Genomic DNA, 16,929 nt, shown 5'->3' with positions numbered 1-16,929 from the left:
GGTTTCCAGCCCAGGGGAGTCCATGTGCAAGGGAGATCAGTAACCTGCAAGGAAAACATTCATGATTAACTTCTTCCCTTCCTCTTCCCTCAACATCCACTCTCTGTGCACTCTTTCTTTCACACATTCTCTGTTCATCCCAGCCCCACCAGGCTCTGTCTTCCTTCAGCTCCTCAGGGTGGTGGGGACAATCCCTGCTGAGGGACCAGGACTCCTGTCTCCAGCCTTGCTTTGCCACCCTCTGGGTGCAGACCCTCTCTGAGCAGGACTGTGAGGTGGAAGGAACCTCCAGCTCCATGAGCTGCTGCAAAACTGCTTGGGCTGGTGGCTTGTGGCAGCCACCAGAGATGTCCTGGCTGGCCAGAGATTTGTTTGAAGCTGTAACTGAGGTGTGTGTGACCCCAGCATGAGAACAAGCAGGATCTGGGCTCTGGAGCAGCAGAGGCTTTGGGTGGGAGGGAGCCCAGGACACTGGCACAGAGCAGGAGAGTTTTGGGTGCTTGTCTTCAGCAGCAGCAGGAGGAGGAGGGGAATTGAGGGGGAAAGCAGGAGGGAGGGAGAGATTCCTCCTCTCCAAGGCTGGGAAAGAGGCCTCAAACATCAGGTTGCCTGGCAATGGCTTTTGAGGGTCCATAAATTGCTCTGAGCTGCTCACATCGGGCGCTGGCCCCAATAAAAGCCTTTCTCTGGTCCTTTAAAGATGGGGAGGAGAGGCAGGGGGGAGATGCAGCACCTGGCAAGGAGTGCACCTGGGATGTTCCAGACATTCCAGGCTCAGCCAGGAGAGGGGAGTCAGGAAAAGCCAGGATGAGGGGAATTTGGTAGGGAAGGAAACCACTCCTGATGTCCAGGCTGCACTGTCCAGCACCACAGATGGCAGTGCCACCAGAGCTGGGAGACACCTGGATTTGGAGAGCTGGTGGGATGAGGCAGCAGATTGGCTGGGATGGCCCCTGGAGAAACTGGGATCAGGAAATCACCAGGATTGTTAAGTGACTGGAATTACTAAAATGCTGGGATTGCAGCTGGGTGGTCCAGCTTGGTCTTGCAATTCTCTATGGACTCAAGAAAAAAAGGAAAGTACTGTCCCCTATTCCTGTCCAAAGCCCTCCCTTGACAGTACTGGAGCCAACATTTTCCTCAGGTGTCCAGAGCACACAAAGCTGGACTGATCTGCCCCATAAATCCTGCCCCACCCAGCAGGAATTGATCTCCAAAGATTTTGTTGTCTCCATCTGGCAGATCCACCTTTCCCTTCCAAGCTCAATTGTACCATATGATTGTCAATTTAGAGCTAATTGCCAGCTAATGAATCCAGTTTTGCTCACTCCATTTCCATCTCCTTGTACTGCTGGCTGAACACTCCTGTGCATCCCACTCTGAACCCTCTTCCAAAGCCTTTGCTCTCAGCCCTGGGATAGAGGAAGGGAAATATTTCTCCTTTTAAAGGTGCAATGTGAAGGCAGAACTGCTGGGTTTTGTGCAGGCAGGAGAGAGCAGGGTCCAGGGATTTCCAAACCCTTTTGTCTCTGGATACAGGAGAGAATGAAGCACCTTGAATTATTAGGACAGAATGTTAGAGACCAGCTTGGCACTTGGTTAGAATTCCTGGCTCTGTCACTCTCTTATGTCCCTGAATCAGTGTAGATTTGGTGCTTGGAAAAAGTTTAGTGGTAGACTTGGCAGTCCCGGCTTAGTGGTTGGGCTTCACGACCTTAGAGGTCTTTTCCAGCCTGAATGATTAAAGAAAAAGAGGAAAGTCTGTCCCTTGCTTTCCTAGCTGCAAAAAGGGTTCCCAGCAGCCTCCCCCTGTGCTGGGTTGTGTGACTTCACCCACCAGACACCCCTCAGACACTCTGGATTTAGAGACATCCCCTGAGCTGCATGATCACACCAGAATAATGACTGGAATAAGGTGAAAACCAACCAGATGAAACTCTCCTTCACTGAGGTTTATCAGAACAGACAAAGCACTATCAGCATTCCCAACGTATTTCAAAATCCTGGAGGACTTGGAGGAAGCAGGTTTTTTTGGTGAGGGCCAGTCAGGGAAGGAATAAATCTTTGTGTCCATCACAAAATGCCTGAATTTGAGTTGGTTCGTTGTTTTAAGCCCTTGCCTCCCCACGGCTTTAAATGACGGAATCCAGCCAGAGCTGTGCCAGAAGGAGCAGTGGGATGCTGGAAGCTGAGGGGGCAAATCAGGGTTTTCAAAGGGCACTGATGGGAGTGCAGAGCTGGTTTGTGCAGGAACGAGTTAACCCTGCGGGGGTACAGCTGCCTGGGGACCACGGGTGGGCTTGGGAGGCGCCTGGTGACCCCAGCAAGGACAGGGAGGGGAGGGCATGCAGCTGTGCCTCTGCCCCTGGATGTCCCCTGAGCCCTCCTGATTCCTTCCTGAGCCAAGGAATGCCTCCTCTGCAGGCTGCAGGAGCTCATTTCCAGCACCAGCCTCGCAGAAAGGTTCGGCTGTCGGGAAAAGTGAAGCAACACCCAGGGCATCCAAGAGCAAGGAGAAAGAAGGGCAGGACCAGACCTTCACCCAGTGCTGATGCATAAGGATGTGGACTCCAAAAAGCTCTCACCTGTCGTGGAGTCCTTGGTGTGAGATCCAAAAATCCCAGCCTGAGTTTGGCCCTGGTGAAGTGTGGGGAGTGTGGTGGGTTTTAGTGCTGGCTAAAATCACCAGGACACTTATTCTCTGTGAGGTATGGACTCAGAGATGGGCAAAACAGGCTCAAAACTGAAAACTTAAAAAACTTTGAAAACTTTGAAAACTTGCTGATGAAGAAGAACAAGCACAAGCGACATGTGCTGAAGAAGCTCCCAGCAGCTTCTCTCAAAGGAATCACTTCCCTGGGTGGTTCTTATTTCTATCCCTAAATGTCAAACTACCACAGGGGTTAAAGCCCCTCGGTGTGACAGACCCTAGGGCAGGTTTTTGTACATGGTGGGATGAGATCGAGCTGCAAATGAACAGCAGACATGTGGAGTGGAAAAAAGTTGTTGGAAGGGAAGAAGTGAGAGTGGGGCAGAGACTGAGATACCAGAAAATCCTCACCGAGCTGCCTTTCACACCTGCCCAGCTTCAGGCAAGAACATTTGCAGCCCATGAGGGTTGATAATACTTTTGCCACTCCCTTGCAGGCGCCTGGGGTAACCTGAGTGCCTGCAGTGACACTAAACACCATGTTTGAGATGATGGATGGAGCCCAGAACACCCTGCCTGGGATTGTTGTCCAACATGGCACATCAAAGAACCTTCATCTCCTGGATCCATGTCAGTGCTCACACAGATAAATGACTGGGAAAATTTATGGGCAGAAAAAAACAGCCAGGGCTGTTAAATATAAAAACACTTTCTCAAAACATCCATGATCTGTGGTTCACTGGGGGCAAAATCACTTTTTTTTTTAGACAATCTCTTGACACCTACTTCTGGCCACTTCAGGCATCAGGACACTGAGCTGGAATGATCTGCTGGATCTGCTCTGGCTGTTCTTATCCTTTATCTCCTGTCAGCTCTGTAACTCAGCCTTTATTTATGTGAGCAGTGGCTCCCCTGGCAATTCCCTCCCACCCCGAGAGCGGAGCATGGGATCTGCAGCTTCCCTGCCTTCCCGGGGGATTCTGTGAGGGGTGGGATTGGTCTCAGCCTCCAACAGCACAAGGAGAGATTTGGGATTCAGCTGTGTTGGTGAGGCTTGCATGGAGCAGAGTGTGCCTGGATAAGAAGGGGTACCAAGAATGGAACAAAATCCAGAGCAAAACCATCGTGGTGATGTCACTGAAACCGCAGGACAAACAAAACCTCTCCAACAGAATTTGTTTAGTGTTCCAGAATTAAGGCATTACTTTATTCTGGCCAGGATGTGCAATAGAAATCATTCCATCCACATATTGCCCAGATGGTTCTTTATTAGATTTTTCACACACTTATCTATTCAAAACCCAAAGCAATTCTTTGGTTCAATGTTCACTGGTCCCAAATGACACAACTCTTAGTTAGTTTAAAAAATTGTAGAAGTTGTATCAGTTCCAACAGTGATGCTCAGCATTACCCAGGGAGGGGATGGAGGAAAACAACCCCTGGCCTGATTTCCATGCTGGTTCTCTTACAAGGGGAAGGGAACTTAAATCTGCTTCCATTTCCAAAGACATTGTGAATCCACAACCTGAAGGAATAACCAGGGCAAGGCTGGAATACCCTGAGCTACTGTTGGAAATTACACAACTCCTACAACTTTAAACTCACTTTAGTCAGGGGTTTTTGTTTGTCTTCACAGGGGGGAAGGAGTTGAAGTTTCTTTTAAGAGGGCTTCACCACTTGAGGCCTGATGAGTTTAACATTTCAACAGACTGGGAGTAGCAGGTAAGATACACAAAAGATAACTCCAAATATCACCCCTGGCATGGTCCAAGACTCCTGCTCAGGAAAGGAGAGATAAGAGGTCAAAGAATGAGGACTTAATTAACATCATAGCCAAAGAATAGGAAACCAAATACTAATAACTGTGCAATTTGGGACCAATGAACATTGAACCAATGAATTTCCCTGGATTTTGACTGCATAAAATTTGTGAAAAATCTGGTAAAGATCATGTGTGATGGAATGATTTTCCCTTCACAACCTGGGCAATGTGTGGATGAAATGAATCCTGTTGCACACCCTGGCCAGAACAGAGTAATACTTTAATTCTCTGACACTAAAAATGTTGGAGAGATTTTGTTTTGCCCGAAGTTTCAGTAAAACATTCCTCATATCCCTGAACACCTCACAAGATGCCATCATTTTCCCTTCATCCCTTCCAGGGCAAGTCAAACACTTTGGAAAACCACTCTGGAAGGCCTTGAGCAATGGGCTGGCAGGTTCTGGGGCTCCTCCTCACTGGGAGCAGCGATGGGCAGCGAGGCACAAAAGATGAGCTGATTTTCACTGATTTTCACAGCGCCGAGGCCCTGGGGGGATGTTAATCCACACCTGGGAAATGTCAGATCCACTCAGCGAAGCCCTAATGGATTGTTTGATTTTCAGCAGGGGGGCAGTGGGAAGTGCATTGAGTCGGGAAAGGAACTGTTCCCTTGGGCCAGCTGGGACAGGCAGGATTTGGTGGTGACAGAGGGACACGTTCAGACACTTGATATTTGGGATGCTCTGCCTCGTCTCTCCTGGGAGCCGAAATCTGGCAGCCACTGCATGTCTGAAATGCCTTCTCCTTGCTCCTTGGTTGTCCTTGGGAAGAAATAAGTTCTACCCCCTCCTGAGCAGGCAATTCCTCCTGTCTCAGTCTCCGTTTGAACCTTTCTCCACAACTCAAATCAAATCACATTCCATGCACAGATATTTATACACACTCACGTAGATGTACAAACAGAGAGCAGTAAATACCCTTAAAAAAACCTCAACAAAAACAAGCAGTTTGCAAATGAGTCTAAATTCACATTGAATTTAATGAGTAATTTAGAATGAGGAGATGAAAGGGGAATTCCAGGAAAATTAAAAAACCCCCCAAAAAATTCTTTGTGGTTGGACAATTTAAAGAAGAATGTTTCAGGTGTTTCAGAGTGGGATTTTGGTTCAAAGAACTGACCCAATTTTAGAAGAGGACAAGGACCAAAACTGCAAACATGAATGTGGAGGAAAACTATTTCTCCATGTTGATTGAAATGTTTTGTTTTTAAAACCCAAAATGCAAAAAAACCTGCTTGGTTTCAGGTCAGCGAGTCACAAACATGACTTCTTCAGATTTGGAAGGTTTATTTCCCTTTTAAATAATTATTCTGGGTCAAAAGCAACCAACTTGGCCTTCTCACTTGTGGCTTCTTTTTCAGCTTTGATGTAAAGCAAATCCATTTCTGGCCATTTCCAAAGTCAGCACAAGAGGTACTTTTCTCCTATGTCTTAAATTTTTCCTATTTCCAGTGCTGGAGGCACCTCACATCCCACTGCACTGGTGGTAGGGAACCCTTCCCAACCCTTCAGGGATGGGTCTTGGATCACTCTGCTGGTGCCACACCTCCATGGATGGGATATTTCAATATCAGCATGGTCTGGCTGTCCCATATAACAGAGGTGGTGGCCCCAGGAGCATCACTGGGTCCTGGAAAAGCTGTTGTGTTGCCTTCTGGATTTTGGAGGAAAAACAGAGGACAACAAATTGGCCAGTCTGGAAGTTGGGCACCACGTGGAGCTCAGTTTGGGATAATTTAAGCTGGATTTTGGTTCATTTTAGTTGAGGGTGTAGTTGGGTCTCACTGGCAAACACCCCCAGCACAAACCCCATTATTTTTCATGTCTCCTCCTGCCCTACTCAGGTAATTCCCCCTGAGCTCAGGGATGCACTGGCACAAATGGAAAGCCACATCCTCCAGAGAAAGATCAGGAGTTGGACTTTGCTCATCCTTGGGGGTCCCTTCCAACTCAGGATATTCTGGGATTCTGTGATAGATCTCTTCCTCTCATCATCATCATCATCATCATCATCATCATCATCATCATCATCATCATCATCATCATCATCATCCTCCCAGCTCTTGGTCTCAAGCTTTTGAGCCTCTCCACTTGTAGCTGTGAGTTTGAATAAGCAAAGAGGAATTTCTCTTGGAGGCTGAGAGCCAACATGAAACACTTCCCCCTCCATCTGCAGCGAACCCAGATTTGCTCCCCAGCCTCTCTGCTGATGTAAACTGCCCAATTCTTAGCAAAGATGTCATTTACTGGTGCTTGAAGGATTAAAAGCTTACAGAGCTGCCTGAATAGGGGAATTTGAAAGGAGAACTTTTTTGTTAATGAGAATGTTTTTTGCAATTATGATGCTTTTGGTTATGTGACATTTTAAATCACAATAGGATTGTTTAATGGACTTAGGGAGCAGTCAGCAAAGCAAGTTCAGCAGAGCAGGAATATCTGTCAAATTCCTTGCCTGGAGAAATGTCCACCACAAATCCTTTCTGACTCTGAGGTGTTTCAAAGTCCTGGCAAGGAAAAGGATGTCAGAGAGTTCACTCCAAACATTATCCTTTTCCACACCTCAGGCAGCCACATTTGTCTCCCTGGTGACTTTTGCCTAGCAAATGTTGGGTGTGCACCCTCTTTTACTGGAATCCCCTGATTTACAGCAGATCCTCCAGCTCAGACACCCCATGAAGGGCAAGTGACCCAAATCTGAAGGTAAAAAGTGAATAAAAAAAGAGCCTTGTGAAACCCTCCCCTTCTCTGTTCTGGAGCAAAAAGAAATTAAGGCGTTGTTCCTTTCTCTTGTGTGGTGTCAGTGGTGCTTCTCTGAATTAAGGTCCTTTAGGGTCTGCTGAGAATTTGTCTCTTGCCTACTGAATTCAATTCTTCTGACTTCTCATTTCTGAGCTCTTCTTATTATTTGCTGAAAATTTCTGGCGAGCTGGAACTGGCTTCGACAGCATCTGTCAACAGCTCTTGTTTAATTACAGAGAAGGGGGAGAGGGGAGGTCCTGGGAGATTTTGGGGGACACAGGCTCACCAAACTGCATGACAGGAAAAAAATAAAGAGAAACAGAACTTAGTGAGCTTGGCACAAAGTTAGGCAGCAGTTATGCTGGCAGAGAGGGTGCCTAAGTGTTGCTGAAGAGCTGTGAAACTGCCAGCAAGCATTTCTGGGATCCAGGGGGATAGGAAACATCTCCTTGAAGCCTGGGATTGGAGAAAAAGGGGTGCTTAAAGAGCTGATTCTTAGAGAGCTGAGATTTCTCGTACATTGTGTTGGAAGAAGTCCTTGTCATTACCTTCAGGTGGGATAAAGTCACTGCCATCATCCCTCCCGAATCTCAGCCCTCATCAAGAGGAAACCTGAGTGTCTTTCACTGGATCCAGGATTGAGGATATTGGGGAATGGCATCTCCAAGCAGACTTCACACTCCTACCTTCCCACCCTCACCAGGATCTCTCCTGCTGATTTTTAACTGTTCCTTCCCCTCAGCTGGACCCGATCTCTGTGCCTGTTACTGGCTGGCCTTGCTCCCCAAATCTTATCCCAGCACATCCTGGGGTGTCTCCTGAGGTGTTCACCGTGACCTGGAGCTCTCCAGAGTCCAGGAGGTGGCCTGGGAGCTCCTCCATGGGCACAGTTTAGTTGTTCCAACACCTTTTCCATCCCTTCTGGCTTCCCTGATCTCTGAGCATCTCCCTTGGAGTGAGTGAGAACGTCCCACTTGATTTTCCCACATCCCTGCAAGGGGGAAATTCACCACTGCTGTGGTGAAACTGGAGGAAAAGACCTTCCTAGGGAAATCCTGGCATTATTTTAATAATATTCATACACTTCTTATTATTATTATTATTATTATTATTATTATTATTATTATTATTATTATTATTATTATTATTATTATTATTATTATTATTATTATTATTATACTATGGGTCTGAGCACATCATCCCACTACTGCATTGACTGCAGAACCAGCCATGCAGCCAAGAATGAAGATTAAAAGTGGGGAGGAAATCTGGCAGAGAATTACTTAATTTAGTACATTTGAAACTCAATAATTATTTTTTTAAAAATAGAATTTGCTGAAGCAACTTCTAGATTTTAATTCTTTTCTTTTCTTTTTTTTTTTTTTTTTCTTTAATCACTGCATAATAAAGTAATTAGTAATTGGTGTCATTCTGTAGTTTTTCTTTTCCTTAGTGTAATCACAAGGGGTGACACATTTTCACAGCACACTTTAAAAAAAATTATAATAGAGAGAGGCAAAAAAAATCAGAGCTGGTCTTTGAACCCTATCAAAGTCAGTAACGCACATCATGTCTGTTCAAAAGGATGATTACATCACTGAAGACAACTTATTAATTAGAGAAACCCAGGGTGGAGGGGCAGGGCAAATACCCTGGGACAGATTCTGGACTTAAGTGACCCCAAGGAATCTGCAGGACTCCAAGCAGTAGGACAAGAAGGACAAACAACAGAACCTGAGGCTCAGAAGGATCCTGTGAACGTCTCAGGGGGATTTTGTAGGAATTCAGGAAGATCTCTGTCTCTGCTTGTGGCTGTCCCACCCCTGGAAGGATTCCTGCAGTGTCTGGAGCAAGGTGGAGGCATCCCTTGGCCCAAAAAAGGGATGTGAGAGAGACTCCTGAGCACTTGGGAGCCAAAATATTGCTGGGACCCCTCTCTCTGAGCCTGACTGGACCAGCACTTCCAGACCGGGACAGAAAATCATATTGAATTAATTTGACTCTATTTCCCCAGAAAAGCCCCTCACACACACCTTTAGCTGTGGTCTCCACAGGTTTTGGGCTGCTTTTGTCCCGTTTAGACCTCCCTGAGCTCCTTTAGCCCTTCCAAGGAGGTAAAACCACACCCTTGGGCTGTGAACCTCTGCTAAAAGGAGGGACCTTTCCTCCCAACCTGTTATTCCCACTTTCTCCCCACAATGGTCAACGTCCTCCCTTCCCTCTCAAGATTTCATTGGGCAGGGCAACGATCCCAATAAGCAGACAAACCCTGAGAGACAGGTTTTGCTCCACAGCAACCCAAATTTTCTAAAAATATTGGAGTCGGGAGATCAGGGAGGAGCAGCTCGCTGCTGCACACATATTAATGCTGCCTTTAATCCCCCTCCATGAACTGTAGGAGCAAAGTGGGAACTTGGATCTCCTCAGGCTCAAGGGCTGCTCACTTCTGTCCCTGCCTGCTGATGCTCTGTGCTCCTGCTATTGCCTCCAGTTTCTCCCTGCTGCCAGACATCTTCAGGTCACCTTTTGTCCCTTCCCTGGCCCGATTTCCTCCCTAACATCACACAGGAGCCATCCCATCTCCCTTTGATCAGAATCTCACCAGTCAGAGACATCATTTACAAACACAAGTTAAGCCACATCCACTTTCTTCAGGAAAAAAAGGAAAATAATTCAATTTTTAAGCCTCTTTTCCCCAACTTTCTGCAGTTCTGATGTCTCCAGAGGCTGGTTCTGAAGTCCTTGGGTTCAATAAAATCTCTTGCTTCAGTATTTGTGCCGTATCTAGTTCAGACCCATACAAATTAGTTAAAAACAAACAAATAAAACCCAGTTCTTTGGGTTGTTGGTGAAGCTGCTGCCTGAGTTGGCTGCACATATCCATGGCCAAGCCTCAAACCATGCCTGGGAATTGCATCAGAACATGAAAACTAAAACTAAAATTAAACTAAAACTATAAAACTAAAACTAAGCTAAAATTAAAGTATAAAACTAAAACCAAAACCAAAACTAAAACTAAAACTAAAACTAAAACTAAAACTAAAACCAAAACTAAAACTAAAACTAAAACTAAAACTGAACTAAAACTATTTCAGGAGCTTCCTAACATCATGACACTGCAAGGACTTCTTTTCTTACCCCCAGGAACATTCCTGCACTGGTGGTTTCCATGTGGTTTCCAGTCAGGCTGTGTTTGGTGGACAGAGATTCAAGTCTGGATCTACTCCCAGTTAATTCCTGCCTGGAATTAATTGAGTTTATTTCCTGTCAGAGCTCGGCACGTGCAGCTCTAGCTCATGGCCAAGGAAGAGCTGGGTACTCCTGGATTCCGATTAATCCGGCCTGTCCTGAGAGCAGCTCTCCCTCACAGAGGTGATGTTTTCAGGGATACACAGAGTGCAGAGGTAGCTGCAGGCACCAGGCTTTAAGGAAATGTGGGAATCTCCCTTTCCCTTGGTTTCCCTGGACAAGTCACCGTGTCTCCGTTTCCCAGCAGAGAAGTGAAGCATTTTTCTTTTTCCACCTCTCAGAACAGAGAAGGATGTGGCACAGAGGCAGGATGGATGTCTGACCCTCTGCTCCTGCAAGCCAAATATGAAATCAAATTTATTCTCATTCCCAGTGGCCTTCATACACAGGCACAAGGATCTGGCCACGCTCCAAAGCAGGAAGACCAATGGCCTCCATCTCTCCAGGCACTTTGGAGATGCTGTGGGTGGGCTGGTGGGGGGCTGCATTCCCCAAAATCACCTTGACCTCCCTTTCCCTGGTGGCTTCAGGAGAGCTGTGACCTCTCTTTGTCCCCACCACCCTCCTGCCCACCCTGGGGACACACAGCTTGGGCACAGGTGACAAGCACATGGCCAAGGCCCTACATGTGGAGAGCAGAAGAATTCTCTGACCATCGTTTCTGCCAGAGTTGAGAGCCTCAGGGGCTGCTTTGTGGCTTGAGGTGGGTGCTGCCATTCCCACTCAGATCACTCCATAATCCAACACAGGAATGCTTGTTCTGAGTGCCAAAGATTATTTCAGCCTGGTGGAAAAAGGGGGGAGAGGGATGGAGGGGACTTGGGGGAGCAGTGAGACATTGAAATGAGAAATTACAGAAAGATGATTGAAGCACATTTTTTTCCCATGAGAATTTCTGGATGGTTTTGTCCCAAGCCATGAGCTGCCATCACCACAAAGTCCCTGTTCCTCAGAACAGCTTGGGTGGATCTGTACAGAGGAAGGTGAATCTGTGGGCTGCAGTTTTGGGTTTCTTCTGAGGATAACACTGTTATCTCCAAGGAAGGAAATCCCACAGCCAAACCCTTTCTGTGTTGTCCCTGCAGTGTTTACTGAGGACATTTGTTTCTGTGTGAGCTATCTCAGAGTCCTTTGCATTGCAATGCCCTGGATTTCTTTCCCACTGAGTTAAATCAACATTCCAACAGTTCCTTTGTCCCCTGGAAGGAGCTGTGTGAGAGGCAAAGGCACAAATCACCCCTCCCCACCCCTGGGCAATACTTGGTGGCTGGAGGTGTCTCTGATGACTGGATGTGGCACTCAGTGCTGTAGTTTAGTTGTTTGGTCAAGAGTTGGATTTGATGACATTGGAGGTCTTCTCCAGCCTTAATGATTCCATGATTCTGGACACATCCAGGCCAGTTGTGAAATCCAGATGAGTGCAGCGCTGGGCTAAAGGCCAGGGCTCCCCAGGGAGGGCAGGGATGGCGGGGCAGGATCAGGGCTGTCTGTGCCACATCCAAACTGAGCAGCAGAAATCCTGGTGGAGCTCCTGCTCCAACCTTAGGTGGGGACTGGGAGCCACCAGCAATGAGGACGGACAGGCAGACAGCTCGAGTGAAAGCATCCAACATCTGGGATCCCTTCCCTAAAACCTCTGTGTGAATTTCAGTCCTCAAAGGCACACCAGACATGGATAATTCCTTTTGGGAAGCTGCTGGGGGATGGGGGACATTTTGCGCTGCTAATGAAGGAATTTGATGAATGTTTCCATGCTGTGTGAACTTTGTGGCAAGAATCTGAACCATTTCAAACGGAATATTTACTTTCTTCCTAGAAGCTCAAGCACCAGCAGTTGCCATGGGAACTCAGCCCACTCACCAGCCTGTCACGTGAACAGGTTTGTTTTGTTAGGAGTAGTAATATTCACATTATTTTTGGCATGAGGGGCTGATCATTGCCACCACTTATGTTCCAATAGCTCTTTACTGTAATATCTTTGATAGGATTGTGCCCAGTGCTGCCCTGGTAAATAACTGCTGGCAAAGGTGCTGGAGTGGCTCAGAGGAACCTTCCCTTCATTAGGAGATGAACTATTTGCCTGTTGCTGCTGGATCCTGAGTCCCTGTGCTGAGAGTGAGCCTTGAACCTCAGATTATCATCAGAGCAAATCAGAGCCACAGACAAGGGAAAAACCAGAGCTGAGAGTGGGAGCGAGCATTGGAACAGCCACAGAGCTAATGGGGGGAGCCAGGGGACTGAGGAGGAGGAGGAGGAGGATGAAGAGGAGGAGGAGGAGATTGATACTGGAGGGAAGGAGCCTGCCCTCAAGGGCAGTTTGTCAGGCCCTTTGTAGATCTGGCCGTGCAATGGGCAGATCTGCTGCCGGCTGTGATGAATGGAGCACACAACACAGCATTTCTGCAGGAGCAGATCCCTGGGCAAGTGGCAGCCACCAAGGCCCCTGGTTAGCAGGGGAGGACTGGAATAGAAAGGGAAGTTAAGGCAGGGGTGATAAACAGGGTGGGAGCAGCTGGTGAAGGTTTGGTGGCTCCTGCAGAGACAGAGGGAGAACAGGGGGTGAGGCAGAGGCACAGAAACAGGGGGAATGGCTTTAATGACAGAGAGTAGGGTAAGATTGCATTTTAAGAAGAAATCCTTCCCTGTGAGGGTGGGGAGGCTCTGGCACAGGTTACCCAGAGAAATCATGGCTGCTCCTGCATCCCTGGAAGTGTCCAAGGCCAGGTTGGATGGGGCTTGGAGCAACCTGGGATAGCTGAAGGTGTCCCTGCCCATGGCAGGGAGTTGGAACTAAATGATCTTTAAGGTTCTTTCCAACCCAAACCATTCCATGATTCTATGATTCTGTGATCTCAGCATTCTCCATCTCTGTAACTTTGCTGATTTGCTGTCAGGGAGGTCATGTCTGTGCATAAATATATGGATGGAGTTGACACTTACAGGAAAATTATAGAAAGAGCAGCATTCAGGATGAATTCAGCTTACATTGAAGTGAAAACTATTCCACTTTGGCACATCGTCTCTCTCCCGAAACATCCAGAGATCTTGATCATGAGAGATCTTGAACAAAACAGCAGGGAGAAAGGTTCAGGGATGAGAATTCTGAAATTTGGGAGTCCTCTGCATTTTTCAGTCATCAGGATCTGATGTGCCAGACTCGTAATCCATCCTGTGCCTCCCAGGTGCCTTTGGATACTTTCCTTTTTGACGAGGGAGAATTGAGAGGATCACATCTGTGTGTGGACATGAGTGAGCAGCATCAGCACAAATGGTTTGAGATGGAGGGAGAGCAGCAGTGAGTTGGCACAGGTGCCTTCCCCACCAGAAAAAGTGGGAGGATTATGATTTTACTCCAAAGACCCAAAGCTTTGGTAAGAGCACAGCAGAGAAAAGCTGTCCTCAGTCCTTGCCAGGGATTCCTGAGCTCGGGCACAGCAGCAGCTTGTGTTGGGACATGGGATGTGTTTTCAGGCTTCATCAAACCAGTGATGAGCCTCTTACCCTGCAACAAGTGCTCCTGTTGTTTGCAAACCGTTCCTGGTACCATCAGCAACATCGCCATGAAAATAACACCACTCATGGAATGTGTCTTCCTGCTTTGCCAAAGTTTTCCCAAGGAGAAACCCAAAATCTCTTAACAAGTGTGTCAGGGCATTGAGCTCTGAAAAGGCCACAGGTAGATCCCAAATGAGCTCTGCTTTTGTAGGGAGATAGGACAGCCTGTGGCAGTGAACTATTGATTCAGAAATCCTGGTACCATCAGGTTTATGGGATCTATGGGCTGGTGATTTGCCTCCTTTGGATATTTCCCTGCATTTGTCAGCCATCACAGCATCCTGTTTGCTATTCCTGTGCTTGGTAGAGTTCCCGGTGCTGTCAGCTTTCCCAGCTGGGATGGAAGCAGAGCTGTGCACATTCTGCCATCCAGAACGACGTGGGATGCTCCAGAAGAGCCTCCCTTCCAGAAAGACCAGCTGGACCTCTGCTCTCTCCAGGGGAGCCAGCTGTGAGTCCAGGGCTACCAGCTGTGCTAAGAGACTGTGAAGGAGATTTTACCAGCAGATGTTTACAAGGAGAGCAGAGGGGGTCAAAGATTTGACCATCAGCAGCTCAGATCCTGTTCTGGATCATGAATCCTGCAATGAGATCATTCAGTTACTCCTTGTACTAAACCCATATTAGAGCTTCTCAGGGCTTTGCCATAGTTACCAATCAATAGCAGCACTAACAAACATCTCCTCTGTCTGACTGTGGAATAGGCTGGTTTTGTTTTCCTTTTTTTAACCCACAAACCAGATTATTTTTTTTTTTTTTTTCTGTAACAAGAGAGCTTTTATACATAATTATACCCACCATTCAATTTGTGTCAAGCAATATTCCTGGGTATAAATCTCCCTGTAATTGTCCCTGCAAAATAAAAAAAGAAACCTCAGCAGGGTCAGTGTGGTGGGGAGCAGTAAAATTCAAAATGCTTTGGTTTCCTGGAGGAGCCACTTGCCAAGTTTGATGCTGTTATGTTGCTGCTCTCTTTCTAACAGTCTGTCTTTAATGCAGATTATTCCTTTAGTGGGAATTTATCCGTAGGGAAATGCAGGGACCTGGATTTACCAGAGACCTTTTGCAGGGCATTATTGAGCAGAAATGTTTTTAACCAGATTCCCAAAGCCAAAGATTGTGTGATCAGCCTGAGTGGAAGGATGGGGCTCATCTCAGCAGCTGCAGGACCACATGAACCCATCATCCAACCCTTTCCTCCCAAGGGGAAAAGCTTCTTCAAAGGAATCGATAATCTCAGTTATTCCAGTCAAGAACATGAAAGCACCTGATCCTTTTTTCCAAATTTAATCCAGACTGGATCATGAGGAAAGCTCTACTCTGCATCACAGAACAGCAGGTGGAGTAGCTATTCCAAAGCTGAGGGGATCATTAATAAGTATCTCACTTACTAATAACCATCTCACTTACTAATAACTGCCTCACTGTCTCACCTGATCACAGTTTCATCCAGTTTGACCTTGATCATCCCTGCTGCAAATCACAATACGTCACTAGGTGCTGGCTGGAGTCACACTGGATAAACTTCAGTGTGGTGTGATCATATTCCTGGATAGAAGGGATTTGAAAATGCTTTTGGGAGGCAATTTTTAATTAAAAAAAAAAAAAAGAAAAAAAAAAAGAAAAAAGAAGAAATAAAAAGGATTGCTTTAGAATGATTGCTGCCTGTATGGCTCTTCCAAGTTTTCCTGTAGCCAAGTAATGTGGGGAATTATTGGCACGTATCAACACATGGAATGATGAACAGCTGGAAGTGTTACCCATGGACACGGCCCTGAAGAAGCTGTAACTCTGAAAAGGGCTGAAAGACAAATAATTATCATTCAGCAAGTCTGACTGGAGCCTTCCTTAGGGCAAGGGTGGAGGAGGTTATAGAAACTTACTCAATTAATCAATTGGTCCACGTTATAATTAAGCCCAAAGCAGAAAAACAATTATCTGGGTAAGTGCTGGTTAGAGGACATTTCTTTTAATGACTTTGCTCTGTTCCATTTTTAGTTGTGATGCAGTTGATGAGGTGGATATGAGGCTTTTCTGTGTGAGTCTGAGCTAAAGAGAGCTGGATTATCTCTCCTGAATGGTGAGAATTCCTGGGATGTGTGTGCAAAGGTCTGTCCTCACATCCACACACTTTTCATCCCCCATGCCCCGCACGCACCATTAAAACAAAGTGCTCTGAGTGTGGAACAGTGGAGCATTAAAAAGTCATTAATCATGGCTTTGTACTCCTTGCTGCTGGATGTTAATTTTAATTTACAGTCACTTACTCAGTTCCCCTTCAGCAGAGTGGCTGGCTCTGCTCCTAAAGGCCAGGACAATGAGGGAAGGGAGAGAAAGTCACCTCAGGCAGGGACAGGGGGGTGTGGAGGGGTTCCCTGGGGATCCCACTCTTCTGGTCCCTCCTTTCTCTGTGTTTACATCGGAAATTTGATTGTCCAGATGGAAGAGCTTTCAAACTCTACTGGAGGAGAGAATGACATTTCCCAGATGCTCCTAAAATAAGAAAGAAAGAAAAAAAAAATAAAGGAAGGAAGAGGAAAATTGCTGATTAATCATGTCTGGCCCACGGGGTAACAATTATCATGTTAATTGGGGAAGAGTCAATTGTGAGGAAATCAGGACAAGATCATCTGGTCTCCTGCCAGCCAGTTTCCACTTTCTAGGAGAAAACTCCTGCTTGGAGTTTTGGGGACACAGGCACTGCCATCCATGGAGGAAGAGTCAGGTCTGGAGCCACCCCATCAGAGCTGCAGGTAAGAGGACAGAGAGCTTTGGTGGGTTGTGATTTCTGTTGGGGTCCTCATTGTCCCTCCTGGGCTGGAAGTGACAATGGTGGGAAGATCTCACTGCAGTGCTCGGAAGGAGCTGAGGGGCAGGATCAGCCTGAGGTGATGGACGTGTCCATGGGGTGAGGA

Source organism: Parus major, chromosome 1A, assembly GCF_001522545.3.
Source record: "Parus major isolate Abel chromosome 1A, Parus_major1.1, whole genome shotgun sequence".
Taxonomy (NCBI): Eukaryota; Metazoa; Chordata; class Aves; order Passeriformes; family Paridae; genus Parus; species Parus major.
The sequence above is the reverse complement of the archived record's forward strand: the minus strand, read 5'-3'. Positions refer to the sequence as shown.